Genomic DNA, 17,545 nt, shown 5'->3' with positions numbered 1-17,545 from the left:
GATCCAAGGCATTCTGTGTAGCATGGTGCAGTGTGACCCACCAGGGATCCATGGTTTGGTGGAGGTCAAGAATTCTACTTATCGTGTACATTCCTTGGTTGAGGTGGTTCCTCGTGAACATGGCGGGTATCGTGAATCATTATTTCTGCTGTTTCTGTCGTATGAGTTAAAATATTTGTCTAGCGATGTCAAAGGATGGCCAAACATAAAACAAGCGGTGGTTGGTAATATTCAAGAACAGCAGGCGAGGATTGAAAACCGTAGTGAACTGGTGAAATGAGCGAAGCCAGGAGGTTGTGGACATGTTCATTATAATGTTGCTTTACCTCAGGTGATAAAATACCCATCATGGTGTATATATATTAAAACCAATGCAGTCCAAACATGAATAATCCGAATCCAAAGTTGGAACGAAGCCGGATTCCGGACGGACACCACGATAGCTGTCTCGTGTGCGCACTGCGCAGTGTACGAGTACTTGGTCGTGAGGAGTGACATCAATGCTTGTCTTTCTCGCCTGAGTCGTTGACGTGCAAGGACGTCTCGTTGTTCTCCTGTGGGCAGAGGTGTACTCTGTCGTTAAGGCCGTGGGTGGTGCACATGTGCCGGACAGCTAGCTGATGGGCGCCAGACTGTAATGGTGATCAGCCGGCTGCTACTGCCACCAGAGCCGGTGAGGCCATGAACTGCACCTCTCTACCGATTCCAGATGGACCATCTGGCCTTCGACCACATCTGGTAAGGCTTGTGTCCATTCCCTAAAACTAGTACAGCTGACTTGGCCTGGCAGTGGCCTTCCTCCCGCTGCCTCGGTATCCCCGCTGGGGATGCCTCCCCGCCCCTCCCTCGTTCCCGCCAACCCTGCCCTGTATTTAGGTGGTAGTCTAGAGTGATAGTCAAGCTGGGTACATGGTGCATCCTAGGGCGCATGATGTTTTTCAAAGGATACTTGGAAATAATTGGGTACATGACATGGCTAGTGCATGTAAGAGTGCACAGTAGACAAAGATGTTTTAGAAACAAAATTGTGTGTCATGTAGCATGTACATGACGTGGCCAGTATGTATTAGAGTGCACAGTAGTACTCTAATGCATATACATGAAGCAAATTGTGTCATGTAAGAAATTAATTTAAACTTAAATAAAAATATTACAAATTAGCGTATTGTATATAACACCTGGACGCAACTCGCGCCTCACAGGTTTTGAGTTGTAGCATTTTGCTTTATAGTACATCTAGTACTTGTAAAACAGTTATGTAGGATGGGGTGATTATTTTTTATTATTAAAACAGAGACCTGCTACTTTAATTTATATTTTTCAGTCTTGAAACTATGCATTTTTTATTTATTTATTTTCTTTTTTTTTGTAATTCATTATCCTATGTGTTAGGATACATAAATATCTCAAAAGCTCGCTTGAAGGTCCATGAGCTTATAAAAGGTTGGGAAGCAGTGGTCCAGAGGATCCGCCTCACTGTCGCGGTGTTGCGCCACTGGTGCCGTCGTGGCGTCCTACTCTCCCTTTGTCTCAAGGCCGCTTGGTCGGGTAGTGCTTTGGAGGTGACGGACCAAGGGGTTGTACAGAGTGAGGATCATTTCTTTCATTTATGTTCAAATGATCTGCCGATTAAGACAATTATTTTATTCGGGTTGTTTACGGTTTACGAACATTGTTGGCTGTTTTAGGCTGCTCGATATTGTTACTCCTAAAGGGAAGGAAGTCCTGGATGAGTGTGTGGGTGTACCTTGGCGTCAGCAAAACAAGGTTAGTGAGTGTAAATGATGAGTGTCCATGAAGGGAGGAGGCGGAGGAGGGGAAGAGAAAAATAGTATTAGTACTACTACTACTACTAATGCAATATGTGGTGTAAATTATTGCATATCGCAGAGTCTCGTGGCGTAATGCATCCCACAATTACGTATTTGCTTTTTATACGAAACATGGTTACACTTCTTTCAAGTTCACAGAAAACGGACTTTCACAACAAAAGGAGAACCTCACAGAACCAAGGACTATTTTGAAACACGTCTGTGCCACGCCTCCACTACTTTCAGAAGACTGTAGTTGAAGTTGCAAGGGTCTTCAAGGGTGTTTTTATATTTCTGGTGGCAGATAAACAAGATTCCCTTGTTATGAACAAGAAAAAGACTCTAGAGAACTCGGCTGATCAAGTCTGTGGCCTTTGAACATTGTCGTATTGAGAGAGCGAGGCGTTTCAGAACACAGGCATCAAACACAAGGAGGCGTGATCCAAAGCTGTGTTGGTGCTCCGATCAGTAGAGTGAGACAGCCGCGGCGCTCAGATCACACACACAGTCAGTCCCGCCGCCAGTCGCCGCCCAGCCTCGGATGGCGGAGGGGGTATGCTTGTGTTTCCGATCCGGATAAATTATGTGCTTGTGTTTCACTTGTGACGACTCTCTGACACCTCTGGACGGTTGTGTGTACCTGGCATCCCTGCAACACACACACACACACACACACGTCCATGTACCATAGCTTATAATATAACAGCAAAACATGATTACATTTATAAAGACATCCAAAATTATAGAACCACAAACCAACGTAACACCATAAGTTAATAAATACAAAATAAGTAACTATTAGATTACACACACACACGCACACACACACACACAGGCAGCAGCAGCAGGATCGGATGAACGGAGCCATACCTTTTCATCACCAACAGGTCAAAATGAAAGAGTTTTAAGTGCAGGAAAGTGAAAGGACTCCAGATAAAGTGAAGGAATACAAGTGAAGTGTTTGGAAAGTGTAATCTGACAAAGAAAGTGAAGGAAGAAAGAATGAAAGAGGGCAAGGCGGAGCGGTGCAGAAGGGAGGAACCAAGAAAGGGTACAAAGCAAGGATTTAAGGACGAGGGAGAGGAGGAGAAAGATATGGAAGTTAACGAGAGTGTGGTGACTCTACCCACTGTCATGTATGGAGTACTCGGATCACCTGAAGATCTGCCACCCCAGATTGTCTCACCAGAAGATCTGCCACCCCGAGTGCGGCTGGGTGGGGTGGCGGATCTTCAGGTGATCCGAGTACTCTTCTCATATGAGGGGGGAGGGTGGGAGGGGGATTCAACACTCGTGAACAGGCTGGAATCAGAAGTGTTTCGTCCTATCAGCCTTCTCCTCTAACTGACTCTTACTCAGCCTCTCTTCGCCACAATGTTACATCTCTTGTTGCCTTCTGCCTCTACTAACACGCGGACTGCCCTTATGATCTTGTGAACTGCATGCCTCTCCTCTCCTCATGCCTCGCTGCACAAGACCTTCTATTTTCTCCCACCACTATTTGATAGTGTATGAAGTGGCTACACTGTACAAGAGGTGGAGGTGAATGGGTATTACACGCACGGCAAGGAGGACAAGGTGGCAGGTCACCGCTGTCCTGTAAACACTCTGGGGGCACGTTGCCAAATGCACACTGATTTTCTCACGCTGAGCTCATCGTGTCGTCTCATTCAGGGAAGTCAGTGTCCTTGCCATACTTTGAGTGAGCAGTAAAGTGTTGCCGTATTGTGTGCTGTTGTATCAGCTGCTTCATTGTGCGTCAGCTCCTCATGTTTTCAAAAGTCCTCTTCCTTGTGCACTACTTGAAGAAATAGAGTGCACCACCATGCAGGAAGTCTTCTCCTGGTGTGTGTACCGAGGAAGCACCAGTTTGTCTGCTGTGAAAACATGCACGATTTTATAAAGTATGACAAATGAAGAAATGACACGTCAACAATAAGTGGAATTCTTCAAGCAGCGAAACATGAATTTGCTGACGCCACAAGTTTCACTGTTCTGCAAAGTAAACATGAATTTTGAAGACACGACACACCCATGATGATTGGAATGTTGGTAATACTGTAATGGACAGACTGGTTGCATGGGTGACAGCTTGTTTGAGTGAGGCGAATGTTGGTGGTCTGCGCGGGTGTAAGGACAGATACTCCTGGGACGAAGGAAATGAGTGACTTGCTGGTCGACTGTCTCTGCTGCTTCATCCTTCACGACGCCACCTAAGTGCAAGGCCGGTGTTCTGAAAGACTTTGTTCTGCCATCACGATTGTCTTCAAAGACCACAGAAGTGATTAGTCACTTTCTCTAAACTGTCCCGATTAATAAGGCTGAACTACTGTCACTCCTATCACTGCAATGACAAACACACGCTTGGAAATGCCACTAATTCCCACGAGAGCCTGTTAAAGGTTGTCTAGATAAGACGCGGACGCATTTCAGAATCCGCACTTAATATACATACATCACACTGTTCTCACTGGACCCTACTAACGGAAATAATTCACCTGTTTGTTAGAGTATTCCAGAAAAACGACGTAACACGGCCTCTCAAACCCATAGTAGCATTTACACAACAACAAAAAGAAAAACAAGTTGTTATGTACGTACTTCAAACTTAATGCACCACGGAAGACTTATAATATATAGTTGTATCGTTCTTGCATCTGATTGGCTGTTAGGTTCAAATGGAGGCCTCTGATTGGTGCGCGTGGTGGGTGCCGCCAGGGCTCAAACCATGCCTGGCTTTCCTTGTGAAGGTTTTTACGCACCACTGTTTACAACGCGATCCAAAAGCAGGAAGAGGAAGCAGCAAACAAATGAACGACCAAGAGACGTTAAGCGAGAAGGCGAAGACGCAGAGGAAGGAAGAGGCCAAACAACCCACCAAGAAAAGGAGGTTAGAGAGCCCAACGGAGGATTTGACCTGATGGAGTTCACGGCAGATAAGAACGTCACTTACTGTTCATGCTGGCCAGAGCCTTACCCGGACCTAACCTCCATGTAGCTCAGGCGGCGACCAATGTTCTTTGACCTGATGGAGTTCACGGCAGACCAATGTTCTTTGACCTGATGGAGTTCACGGCAGATAAGAACGTCACTTACTGTTCATGCTGGCCAGAGCCTTACCCGGACCTAACCTCCATGTAGCTCAGGCGACGACCAATGTTCTGTGTTCAGTCTCATCCTGTCCTGCCTGCTTATCAGTGGCAAGGGTGAGTGTGTTGTGTTGCTCGTTTGGTGCTGTAGAGACCTTAGGGTGACGTGGTGGAGAGCTTAGGGTAAAAGAAGGTATGTTTATAGAAGCGGTGATGTATAGTCTATATGTTCAGTCTCATCCTGCCCTGCCCAAAGCGGTATAGAATAGTGTGTTGTGTATTCAGTAGGTTTGCTCAAGTAGTGAAGAGTTGAAGGTAGAAAGGAAAGGAATTTTATAGTGGCCACTCATTTCATTCTTGTTTAGTCTCACCTTGCCTTGTGTTATTAGTGGCATAGGTGAGTCACTTGTTTATTGTGGTAAAGGGTTTAGGGTAAGAAAAAATACACGTTTTATTGAAGATTAGACGGGGACAAAAGATAGGTAGAGATGGTGGAGGGACAGGTGGACTTGGGGAGAGCCTTGTTATACTCGTACATCCGTCCTGTTCTTCCACACGGACTTCACTGCCATTAGTAAATAGATGGACACTCTCTCGATACAGACCGGTAAATCTGGTGTCTGTTCTTCTTTTGTGTTCTCATGTGAAGCGACCAAAATTGATGAGATTTTATTTGTGGTTAAAGAAGCTGGACATCCTTTTTTCCGTTTATTAAATAACAGTAGATAATCAGTGACCTGTCAGAGTGGCTTTTGCCCGCTGCTAGGACACCCGGCCTTGCTGTGGCATATGAGGCAGACTGAAGTTGAAGATACTTGTAGTTAAAGGAGCTAGAAACCTTATATAAGAGGCAAAATAATACCGTAGCAGAGTCGCTGTTGGGAGTTCTTTGGTTCACCCCGTCTTGATACGAAATAAGTAAAGGTTCTTACATGAAACAGACTGAACTTAATACTTGTAGTTAAAGGAGCTGGAAGCCTTGTGTAAGAGGCAAAATAATACCCTAGCAGAGTCGCTGTTGGGAGTTCCTTGGTTCACCCCGTCTTGATACGAAATAAGTAGAGGTTCTTACATGAAACAGACTCAACTTAATACTTGTAGTTAAAGGAGCTGGAAACCTTATATAAGAGGCAAAATAATACCGTAGCACAGTCGCTGTTGGGAGTTCCTTGGTTCACCCCGTCTTGATACGAAATAAGTTAAGTAAAGGTTCTTACATGAAACAGACTCAAGTTGATAGTTGTAGTTAAAGAAACTTGATATCTCTTGCGCTTAATGATTATAGATGAACAGTTAGCATCCTGACAGGGTCGCCACTGCCCACTCCAAGGTTCGCCCACCCTTAACCCTTGGGACCCCACCCTTGGGACTGTTAGCTAAGACTGGGAATATAAAGGCGTTGCAGGAAGGGACTGGCTATCCTATGTACTCAACAGGCGGCCCAAGCTCACTGAACATAGATTTAAGGAAAGAGTGAGAAAAAAATAAATAAATAAAAATAAATAAATAAATAGAACAGTTTGGTAAATCTTTGGTTAAATGACTCATTAATAAGGGTGGTGGTGGTGGTGGTGAGGCAATGAGGAGTTTTAAAAAATAGATAAATAAAAATAAATAAATAAATAGAACAGGTTGGTAAATGGTCTGGTTAAATGACTCATTAATAAGGGTGGTGGTGGTGGTGGTGAGGCAATGAGGAGTTTTAAAAAAAATAGATAAATAAAAATAAATAAATAAATAGAACAGGTTGGTAAATGGTCTGGTTAAATGACTCATTAGTAAGGGTGGTGGTGGTGGTGGTGAGGCAATGAGGAGTTTAAAAAAATAGATAAATAAAAATAAATAAATAAATAGAACAGTTTGGTAAATCTTTGGTTAAATGACTCATTAATAAGGGTGGTGGTGGTGGTGGTGAGGCAATGAGGAGTTTAAAAAAATAGATAAATAAAAATAAATAAATAAATAGAACAGGTTGGTAAATGGTCTGGTTAAATGACTCATTAATAAGGGTGGTGGTGGTGGTGGTGAGGCAATGAGGAGTTTTAAAAAATAGATAAATAAAAATAAATAAATAAATAGAACAGTTTGGTAAATCTTTGGTTAAATGACTCATTAATAAGGGTGGTGGTGGTGGTGGTGAGGCAATGAGGAGTTTTAAAAGAGACAGAGTTATGGACAGGTACACACAAGCGTCTATCATACAGGGAGTGCCTCATGTAGGTCAGCTGGGTCTTTGCTTGTTTCCCTTGTGCTCTTGTGTTTTGGTGTTCCGAACATTTGAAACATTTTAAACATTTGAAACATTTGAAACATTTATTACTGGTCAAACAAATGTGTTAGTCATGCCAGCTGTGGGATTGAGGACAAAAATATAAAAAAAAAAATATATATATATAGAAATTAATTCCTTGTAAATATATTAACTAGAAAATGATAACAATATGATGAAAGAATATTAATAAGGTAACAGTTATACTTATTACAAAATACTAGAATAAATAACAGGAAAGTAGTTGAAATAAATATGTGTAGTATGTTAGGCTTGCTATTGTGACACACTGCGCATGTTCTTAAATCATACTTAATCAGACTTATTACAAAATACTAGAATAAATAACAGGAAAGTAGTTGAAATAAATATGTGCAGTGTGGTCTTGGTATTGTGACACACTGCGCATCTTCTTAAATCATACTTAATCAGACTTATTACAAAATACTAGAATAAATAACAGGAAAGTAGTTGAAATAAATATGTGCAGTGTAGGCTTGCTATTGTGACACACTGCGCATCTTCTTAAATCATACTTAATCAGACTTATTACAAAATACTGGAATAAATAACAGGAAAGTAGTTGAAATAAATATGTGCAGTATTGTTAGGCTTGCTATTGTGACACACTGCGCATCTTCTTAAATCATACTTAATCAGACTTATTACAAAATGCTAGAATAAATAACAGGAAAGTAGTTGAAATAAATATGTGCAGTTTGGTCTTGGTATTGTGACACACTGCGCATCTTCTTAAATCATACTTAATCAGACTTATTACAAAATGCTAGAATAAATAACAGGAAAGTAGTTGAAATAAATATGTGCAGTATTGTTAGGCTTGCTATTGTGACACACTGCACATGTTCTTAAAGGCTTTGCTCTCTCTTCAGGAATACTTTAAAAAACCGCACACAGAGACGATTTTGTGACCTCATGGTGTTACATATTGGCGATGCTGAATTATTGTTAACCTGTCACACACACAAAAAAAAAAAAAAAAATAAAATAAAATAAAATAAATAAATAAATAAATAATGAATAAATAAAAAAAATAAAATAAAATAAATAAATAAATAATGAATAAATAAAAAAAATAAGATAAATAAATAAATAAATAAAAAGCTGAATTCTCGTTAACCTGTCACACACACATAAAAAAAAATAATAAATAAATAAATAAATAAATAATGAATAAATAAAAAAATAAGATAAATAAATAAATAAATAAAAAGCTGAATTCTCGTTAACCTGTCACACACACACACAAAAAAAATAAAAATAAATAAATAAATAATGAATAAATAAAAAAAATAAGATAAATAAATAAATAAATAAAAAGCTGAATTCTCGTTAACCTGTCACACACACATAAAAAAAATAATAAATAAATAAATAAATAAATAATGAATAAATAAAAAAAAATAAGATAGATAAATAAATAAATAAAAAGCTGAATTCTCGTTAACTTGTCACACACACATAAAAAATAATAAATAAATAAATAAATAAATAATTAATAAATAAAAAAATAAGATAAATAAATAAATAAATAAAAAGCTGAATTCTCGTTAACCTGTCACACACACACAAAAAAAAAAAAAAAATAAATAATGAATAAATAAAAAAAAATAAGATAAATAAATAAATAAATAAAAAGCTGAATTCGCGTTAACCTGTCACACACACAAAAAAAAAAAAAAATAAATAAAATAAATAAATAATGAATAAATAAAAAAAAATAAGATAAATAAATAAATAAATAAAAAGCTGAATTCTCGTTAACCTGTCACACACATATAAAAAAATAATAAATAAATAAATAAATAAATAATGAATAAATAAAAAAAAATAAGATAAATAAATAAACAAATAAAAAGCTGAATTCTCGTTAACTTGTCACACACACATAAAAATAATAAATAAATAAATAAATAAATAATGAATAAATAAAAAAAAATAAGATAAATAAATAAATAAATAAAAAGCTGAATTCGCGTTAACCTGTCACACACACACACACAAAAAAATAAAATAAATAATGAATAAATAAAAAAAAAATAAGATAAATAAATAAATAAATAAAAAACGGAAAACTGTCATAATTCAATAGTCGCTGTTAACATTAGTCGATGTAAAACACTAAAACATCTAAAAATACAAACCAATATCAACCTGTGTGTTCATTGATATTATTATTATTACTTTTTTTTTTTTTGATATTTCCATGTGTTCCTTTACTACGAGGTATATAATATTCTCTAACTCCTTTTCTTTCAGGTGCAACATCAGAGGAGAAGGATGGTGGGGGGGGGGGGGGAAGCCTTACCATTATTCATTCCTAATTTTTAGCATGCATTTTATAGTAGTAATACGTAGTTTCAGCAGATATCCTTCTTATAAACCATCATAATTTCCTATAGACCATCATATCCTTGTATTTGTTAATTAATACTCCTATCTCTATTTACTTTCATTCTTTCTTTACAATCTTGCGTCTCTTAATTACTTACAGTGTTGACTTTATCGTACGAGTCACCACTGTTTTTATATATGTTAATTTATGTTACTCCTCCCCTCCCTCCCTCCCTCCTGTCGTTAATGGAAGTGGTTAGCGAACAAGCCCTTCCTCTTTTCCTCATCTGTGCTTCTTGACGTGTTACCGGTGAGTGACAGGAGAGTGACTGACGCGCAGGTACATACACACATGCTCAGGTGTCACTTTACTTTTTACTTTAATTAGAGGAAGAAGGTGAATGAAGAAGAGTTTGGACAGAGGAAGGTGTATAGTTAGAAATGGAAAGACTGTAGAGAGAAAAGACTGTGAGCAGACCACATTGCTATTTTTATGTAGGAGGTTTTGTCTGTGCATCGGTGGTTCAGTGGAGGTGTCAGGTGTTACTCTCAGGTGTGTTTACATTTGTAGCTACCTGTCTTCTTTTCATCAGGTGTGCTTTCATTAAGGTGACACGCCAGGCCACGAGAGGCGAGCGAGGTCAATGAACTGTTCTTGTCATTTTACTTATTTATTTATTTATTTTATCTTATTTTATTTATTATTTATTATTATTTATTTTTTTTGTGTGTGTTTTGCTTTCGTTTCAGTTTCCTTTTGAGGTTTTTTTATTTATTTATTTTTTTTTTGTGGTTACATTTCATTGTTTTTGTGCATCTTATAATTTTTCTTTTCTCTCTCCATTTCCAGTAATGCTATTGTTTATATATATTGTTTGCCATTTTTCCTTCTCGTTATCCCTTCCTCACTGTTCCTCACAATTTGTACTGCAGGGAAGAAAGGAAGTAAGGAGTTAATAAAATCTCTCGTCTATTTATTTATGTCCCTACTTCTTTTCTGGTCACACTTCCTGTCACACTTCCTGTCACACTTCCTGTCACACTTCCTGTCACACTTCCTGTCACACTTCTTCACTCACACTTCCTGTCACACTTCCTGTCACACTTCCTGCCACACTTCCTGTCACACTTCTTCAGTCACACTTCCTCAGTCACACTTCTTCAGTCACACTTCCTGTCACACTTCCTCAGTCACACTTCCAGTCACACTTCCTGTCACACTTCCTGTCACACTTCTTCACTCACACTTCCTGTCACACTTCCTGTCACACTTCCTGTCACACTTCCTGCCACACTTCCTGTCACACTTCTTCAGTCACACTTCCTCAGTCACACTTCTTCAGTCACACTTCCTGTCACACTTCCTCAGTCACACTTCCTCAGTCACACTTCTTCAGTCACACTTCCTCAGTCACACTTCCAGTCACACTTCCTCAGTCACACTTCTTCAGTCACACTTCCTGTCACACTTCCTGCCACACTTCCTGTCACACTTCCTGTCACACTTCCTCAGTCACACTTCCTCAGTCACACTTCCTCAGTCACACTTCCTCAGTCACACTTCTTCAGTCACACTTCTTCAGTCACACTTCCTGTCACACTTCTTCAGTCACACTTCCTGTCACACTTCTTCAGTCACACTTCTTCAGTCACACTTCTTCAGTCACACTTCTTCAGTCACACTTCCTCTGTCACACTTCCTGTCACACTTCTTCAGTCACACTTCTTCAGTCACACTTCTTCAGTCACACTTCTTCAGTCACACTTCCTCTGTCACACTTCCTGTCACACTTCTTCAGTCACACTTCTTCAGTCACACTTCCTCAGTCACACTTCCTCAGTCACACTTCTTCAGTCACACTTCTTCAGTCACACTTCTTCAGTCACACTTCCTGTCACACTTCCTGTCACACTTCCTGTCACACTTCCTGTCACACTTCCTGTCACACTTCCTGTCACACTTCCTGTCACACTTCTTCAGTCATCACTCAGTCACACTTCCTCATTCACACTCAGGTCTTCTTCCCTTCCTCAGTCACACTCAGTACAAGCATGTCTTCTTTCATTACATCAGTAAACATTCACGTGTCTTTCTCTTTTCACTCCCACCAGTTGAGTTTCTCCCGCCTGGTACATACCTCTCCAGCATCCTCCTTCCCACATGTTCCTCGTCTCTCCTCCTGACACGTCCAGACCACTTCAGTCTCACCTGTCTACCTTTATTCCCAAGCCAGTGTGTAATTACTGCTGGCTGTTGCTCGTTCACGTTTTTATAATGTAGCTAAAGAAAAATAATGACCTTTCTGTATAATATTTCTGTTGTTTTATGTAAGTATTTGTCTTTCATTATTCCATTACTACTTAACAAAGATGTTCTTTTTGTATAATATTCGTGTTCTTTTGCTGATGTGGTTACCTTTAATTGTACCTGTCCTGCCTGGGGTTAAGTTAACAGCTCAGGTGAGAGGACCATTGATTTTTCTTATTTTCTTTTCATTTCATAATTAAACAAAATGTATGATTTTTTTTTGGTATAAGATTTGTTCTATTTTTCTTTTCGTTTTGACCTTCAATTCAAGTTTTCCTTTTGTTATTTACCAGTGATTATTAAGAACATAAGAACATAAGAAATAAGGGAAGGTGCAAGAAGCCATCAGGCCTACACGTGGCAGTCCCTCTATGAAATATACCTACCTATTTCCACCTATCATCCTCATCTATAAATTCGTCTAATCTTCTCTTAAAGCTCCCTAATGTCTTACCACTAACAACTTGATTACTGAGTCCGTTCCACTCATCTACCACTCTATTTGAGAACCAATTTCTTCCTTTCTCTTTTTAAATATAGATTTTTCCAGCTTGAACCAATTATTTCTTGTCTTGTTCTGGTTACTGATTCTAAGAGTTTTGCTTACGTCTCCCTTGTTATAACCCTTTTACCACTTAAAGACTTCTATCAGGTCCCCTCTTAACCTACGTCTCTCTAAAGAATGTAAATTTGATAGCTTCAGTCTCGCCTCGTAAGGAACACTCCTCATCCCCTGTATCCTTTTAGTCATTCTCCTCTGTACTGATTCTAATAGGCCTATATCTTTCCTGTAATGTGGGGACCAGAACTGCACAGCGTAGTTTAGATGAGGTCTGACCAGCGCTAACTTTAATATTACTTCAGGTCTTCTACTTTTAACACTCCTAAAAATGAATCCTAATACACTATTTGCCTTGTTTCTGGCCTCTATGCATTGCTTTCTTAGACGGAGTTCAGAGCTAACTATAACTCCTAAATCTTTCTCGTACCCTGAACTTACCAGAGCCGAGTTGTTTATTGTGTATCTACTGTGTGGGTTTCCTGTACCTATGCTAAGTACATTGCATTTTTTTTTATGTTAAACTGCATTTGCCATCTGTCTGTCCATTCCTTCATCCTATCTAAATCTGCCTGCAAGGCGATGGCATCCGATTCTCACATAATTAATCTACTTATCTTCGTGTCATCCACAAATTTACTAACATCACTACTAATTTCATTTTCCAAGTCATTTATATATATATATATATATATATATATATATATATATATATATATATATATATATATATATATATATATATATATATATATATATATATATATATATATATATATATATATATATATATATATATATATATATATATATATATATATTAAAAACAACAATGGCCCTAATACTAATCCCTGTGGCACCCCACTAATTACATGACCCCACTCAGATTTCAAGGCGTTTATTACTAGTCTATGTCGTGTGTCGCTTAGCCACGACTTGATCCAGCCTAACACCTTTCCATCTATCCCGTGTGCCCTAACCTTTCCAAGGAGCCTCTAATATCAATATCAATATCAATACTGATATCAATACTGATATGAATACTGATATGAATACTCTCCAAACTGCAATTCATATTCTGAAAAACCAGGATTCATTGCATCATATTAATGAAAGCCTAAATCTCCGACGAGGTGTATAGACTGTCATAGGTGTCGCTTTTCTGCGTCATTCACTCACACACACACACACACACACACACACACACACACACACACACACACACACACACACACACACTCTCTCTCTCTCTCTCTCTCTCTCTCTCTCTCTCTCTCTCTCTCTCTCTCTCTCTCTCTCTCTCTCTCTCTCTCTCTCTCTCTCTCTCTGTCTCTTTTTTCAGCGTGTGTGGTTTGTCAGTGTATTAGGATATAAGGTGTTAAGTATTGACGTATAGTGTAGATAACAGGTTTAGTGCAGCCACTTGTTATGTACAGTTGATGCCTTTACATGTAGTGAACCTGAGAGCGGTGAGCCTCGACTCTCTCCTGGCCGTGACCTTGGGGTTGATCACGCACCAGTCCACCAATCAGAGGACACCTTAAATTTTATTTTGCAGTAAAAGAAATTAGCAAAATTTGAGTGGGTAGGGCCGAGGTTTGAGGGGGTAGTAAGGAAGGGATGAAAATGGAGGCCCCTAAGGCCTCTGAGGACCCCGACGCTCCTGAAGCCACTGAAGGGGACTCGGAGGGCTGGATGTTGGTGGGCTGCAAAAAGAAAAGGCCCAAGAAGGTGAAGGCATTGCCTAACCTGCCTCAGGAGGCTGTGGCGAAGACCCCTGAGGACCCAGACCCGTGGTGGTGGGCCGCGGCAAGAACAGGCCCAAGGTGAAGGCACGTAGCCTGCCTGAGGTGAAGGCCGCCATCGAATCTCCTCGACGCCAGCAGCTCAAGGCGAGGAAAGGAAAGCAGCGGGGTGAGGCAGCCAAGCAGCAGCGTGCGCTGGACAGCGTGCGCCGCTCTTGGCAGGAGGAAGAGAAGGAGGCCACTCAAGCCGTAGCGCCCCACATGCGGCGCTACATCGTCGGCCCACGCGGCGCCACACTGCGGGAAGTGTGCCAACAGTTCGCTGGCGTGCGAGTGAGTGAGCCGCCTCCCTCAGACACCCGCACCGCCACCATCAGGTTGTGCGGACCTGCCCGGCAGGTTCCCGCCGCCCTGGCGCGCCTCGAGGCCTTGCTGCGGCAGGCCGAGGTGATCGAGGCGCAAGTGGTGGTGACGCCACGCCAGCGGTGCCACGTGGTGGGTCCCGCCGGCGCGACTGTCAGGAGACTACTGCAGGAGTTCCCTGACGTGCAGGTGAGAGTGCCGCCAGCAACAGACAAGGTGTCTCGCGCCGTGCTGCTGCGCGGCCCGCGCACCCAGGTGGCCGCCGCGGAGGCATTTCTCAGGGGCTGTCTGGAGGCTGCTGGCCGCACCGCCCACGCCGCTCACGCTGGCCACCGTCACGCCCACCACGCCCGCCGCCACGCCCACAATTTCGCCCATCAGTGAGGCGCCATTTAATAAATTAAATGGTCTATTAATATGTGTTTGTGTGTGTGTGTGTGTGTGTGTGTGTCCTGATGAATATATATATATATATATATATATATATATATATATATATATATATATATATATATATATATATATATATATATATGTATAGCCATATAGAAGGACATCACAACATTGACAATATTGCAAGTTATGATTGTGTGGTTGTTAGCTAGTTGTGTGAACGAGTGAATGAGCGAGACTTGTGTGAGGCATGAATACGTGTATGAGTGAACGAGCTAGGCTTCAGTCATAAGTGTTAAGTTGAAGTGCGCGGCCTGGCGCCGAGAGATCACCTACCTCCAGCCTTCTGTTCACACCTTCTGTGAATAAACACCTGCACTGTTACCTGCGTTTCCTGTGCCCCTGCTGGTCAAGAGTCGAACATGGCGCAGTGAGTAGGATCAGGACAAGGCTGCAGTGGGTACGGCGCAGAATGGAGAAGCAGTTGGAGGCGCTGGCTGCCCTGCTAGCGCGACAGTCGGAGCAGAGTCAGGCTCGCGAGGAGCGTTTAACCCAGCTGCTGGAGAGAGTGGGGACACAAGCTCCCAGTCGCACCACGGCGAGCAATGAAGGCGAAACCACAGCCCGCAGCACGTCTACCCAGGGCGCGAGGTTCCCGACGTCCGCCACCATCATTCCTCACTTAACGGCGTCAGCATCTTTACGTGAGTTCGACACGTGGCGCCATAAGTTTGAAGGATACGTAACCCTCGCCAGGATAGACTGTCTCTCCCTGGCTGAGCAGAGGGCGGCACTCGCTGCTGTCCTAGACGACGAGTGGACCCGTACACTTCGCTACGGGATAAGCTTACCGAGAGACGCGGAGTTAAGAACCATCCTCGATGCAATGTGTGAGTACCTGCGAAGCCAGCGCAACATCATCATGGATAGAAGAGACTTCTACTCCCGCGTGCAAGAAACGCAAGAAGGTTTTGACGACTTTTTATGTGCTGTAAAGGAAATCGCCAATTTCTGTGACTTTTGCGACCAGTGCATAAACCATCAGCTGCGTGACAGAATTGTCGTTGGGACACGAGACGAAGTGGCTCTGAAACGCATGCTGGAAAACAAGAAACTCACCCTTGAAAACGCCATAGATATTTGCAGAGCATCAGAGAGCGCTAACCAGTGTAGTGCAGTACTAAGGGGCGGCTCTCACTCTTCGAGCCATGGTGTGAACGCTGTCTCGAACTACAGGAAGGGCAGTTTCGGGGGCTCAAGCCCCACGGGCTGTTATCGTTGTGGCAAAGATTGTCGCAGTGACAAAAGGGGATGCCAGGCAATAGATAAAGTGTGTCGTAACTGCGGGAAAAGAGGGCATTTTGCGAGTGTATGTCAGCAGACAGTGAGGAAACGACGAGGAGCTTCGAGGAGTTCCTCAACTGTCTCTCCTCATCGCGGTGCAGGCCCGAGGCGGGGAGCCAGTGCCAGTGTATACCAGCTCTTATCAGGCGTATACACAAAGACGGTGACGGCACGACCTGCGCCCCAGGTGCTCATTACCGCCACACATCCCGCTGGAAGAGACAAGATTACGTGGACTCCTGACTCTGGGGCCGAAACGACCGTTATTGGCCTCGACACGGCAACACTCCTTGGAATCCCGCCCTCCAGCTTGGCGCCCGCTGATGGTGATGGACTTTATGCTGCCGGTAATCACCCCCTCACCTGTGTAGGAACTTTCTCGTCGCACTTGCAACTGGGCGACAGGGAAGCTGAGACTGTTGTGAGCGTGGTGAAGGAGGTGAAGGGGGCGCTGCTTAGCTGGTACGATTCCATCGCTCTCGGAATCCTCCCCGAAGATTTTCCGGCTCAAATCCGACCGCTACGCAGGGAAGAACAGCACACCGGCAACAGCTCCATCAAGTACCCGACCGCCTCGCAGCCACCTCTATCTACGCCCACAGAAGTGATCAGCTGGCCTCATTCCTACGACCCAACGCCACAGCAGCGTGCGGGGCACGCTGCTGCTGTGATCAAGGCCTTTCCCAGCGTCTTCGAAGCAAAGGAAGGTTTACGTGCAATGGCTGGTGGATCCATGGCCATCGAGTTGACAGACTGTGTGCCCGACGCCCTCTCACGTGCTCCAGTACAGGACCCAGTGGAGGAAGAGGATGCTGCTACTTCTGGTGACCTCGACCCTCTCCACTCAGCGGTCATCTCAGCGTTATCTGCCACCAATGAGGACGGCGTCCGCTTAGCACCACTCCAGGATCAGACTGTGGAAATGGTACGTGCCGCAGCAGCAAGAGACGGGGAGTACTGCTTGCTCAAGAACGTCATCATCGAGGGCTTCCCTGATCATTGCCACGACCTCGATCACCGCTTGCGTACGTACTGGCCGGTGCGCAGTCTGCTGGCCGTAGACGACGACCTGGTGGTTTACGGGCCGAGGCTTCTTATTCCTCACAGCCTCCGCCGAGAAACACTAGAGCGACTCCATGACAGTCATCAGGGGATGGAGCGCACCAAGCGACGGGCCCGACAAACGGTGTACTGGCCTGGTATGGACAGAGACGTTGAGAACGTCGTTTCTGGATGCTCACTATGCCGTCCACTCCTACCAAGCCAAGCCAACGAACCTCTCTGGCAGGACACAGACACACCCAGCAGG

General features: G+C 42.6%; 1 long non-coding RNA gene across 1 annotated transcript in view; it reads left to right on the top strand.

Moving 5' to 3' along the window:
- The first annotated feature begins 497 nt into the window (after positions 1-497).
- Positions 498-17,545, top strand: part of LOC135098483 (uncharacterized) — a 31,859-nt gene continuing 14,811 nt past the window's right edge. Inside the window, exon 1 of the long non-coding RNA XR_010267035.1 lies at positions 498-738. This is a non-coding gene — a long non-coding RNA (uncharacterized LOC135098483). The remainder of the gene's footprint in view (positions 739-17,545) is intronic.

This window comes from Scylla paramamosain, unplaced genomic scaffold, assembly GCF_035594125.1.
Source record: "Scylla paramamosain isolate STU-SP2022 unplaced genomic scaffold, ASM3559412v1 Contig66, whole genome shotgun sequence".
Classification (NCBI taxonomy): Eukaryota; Metazoa; Arthropoda; class Malacostraca; order Decapoda; family Portunidae; genus Scylla; species Scylla paramamosain.
Note: the sequence above shows the minus strand (reverse complement) of the source record. Positions and strands in the feature narration are given on the sequence as shown.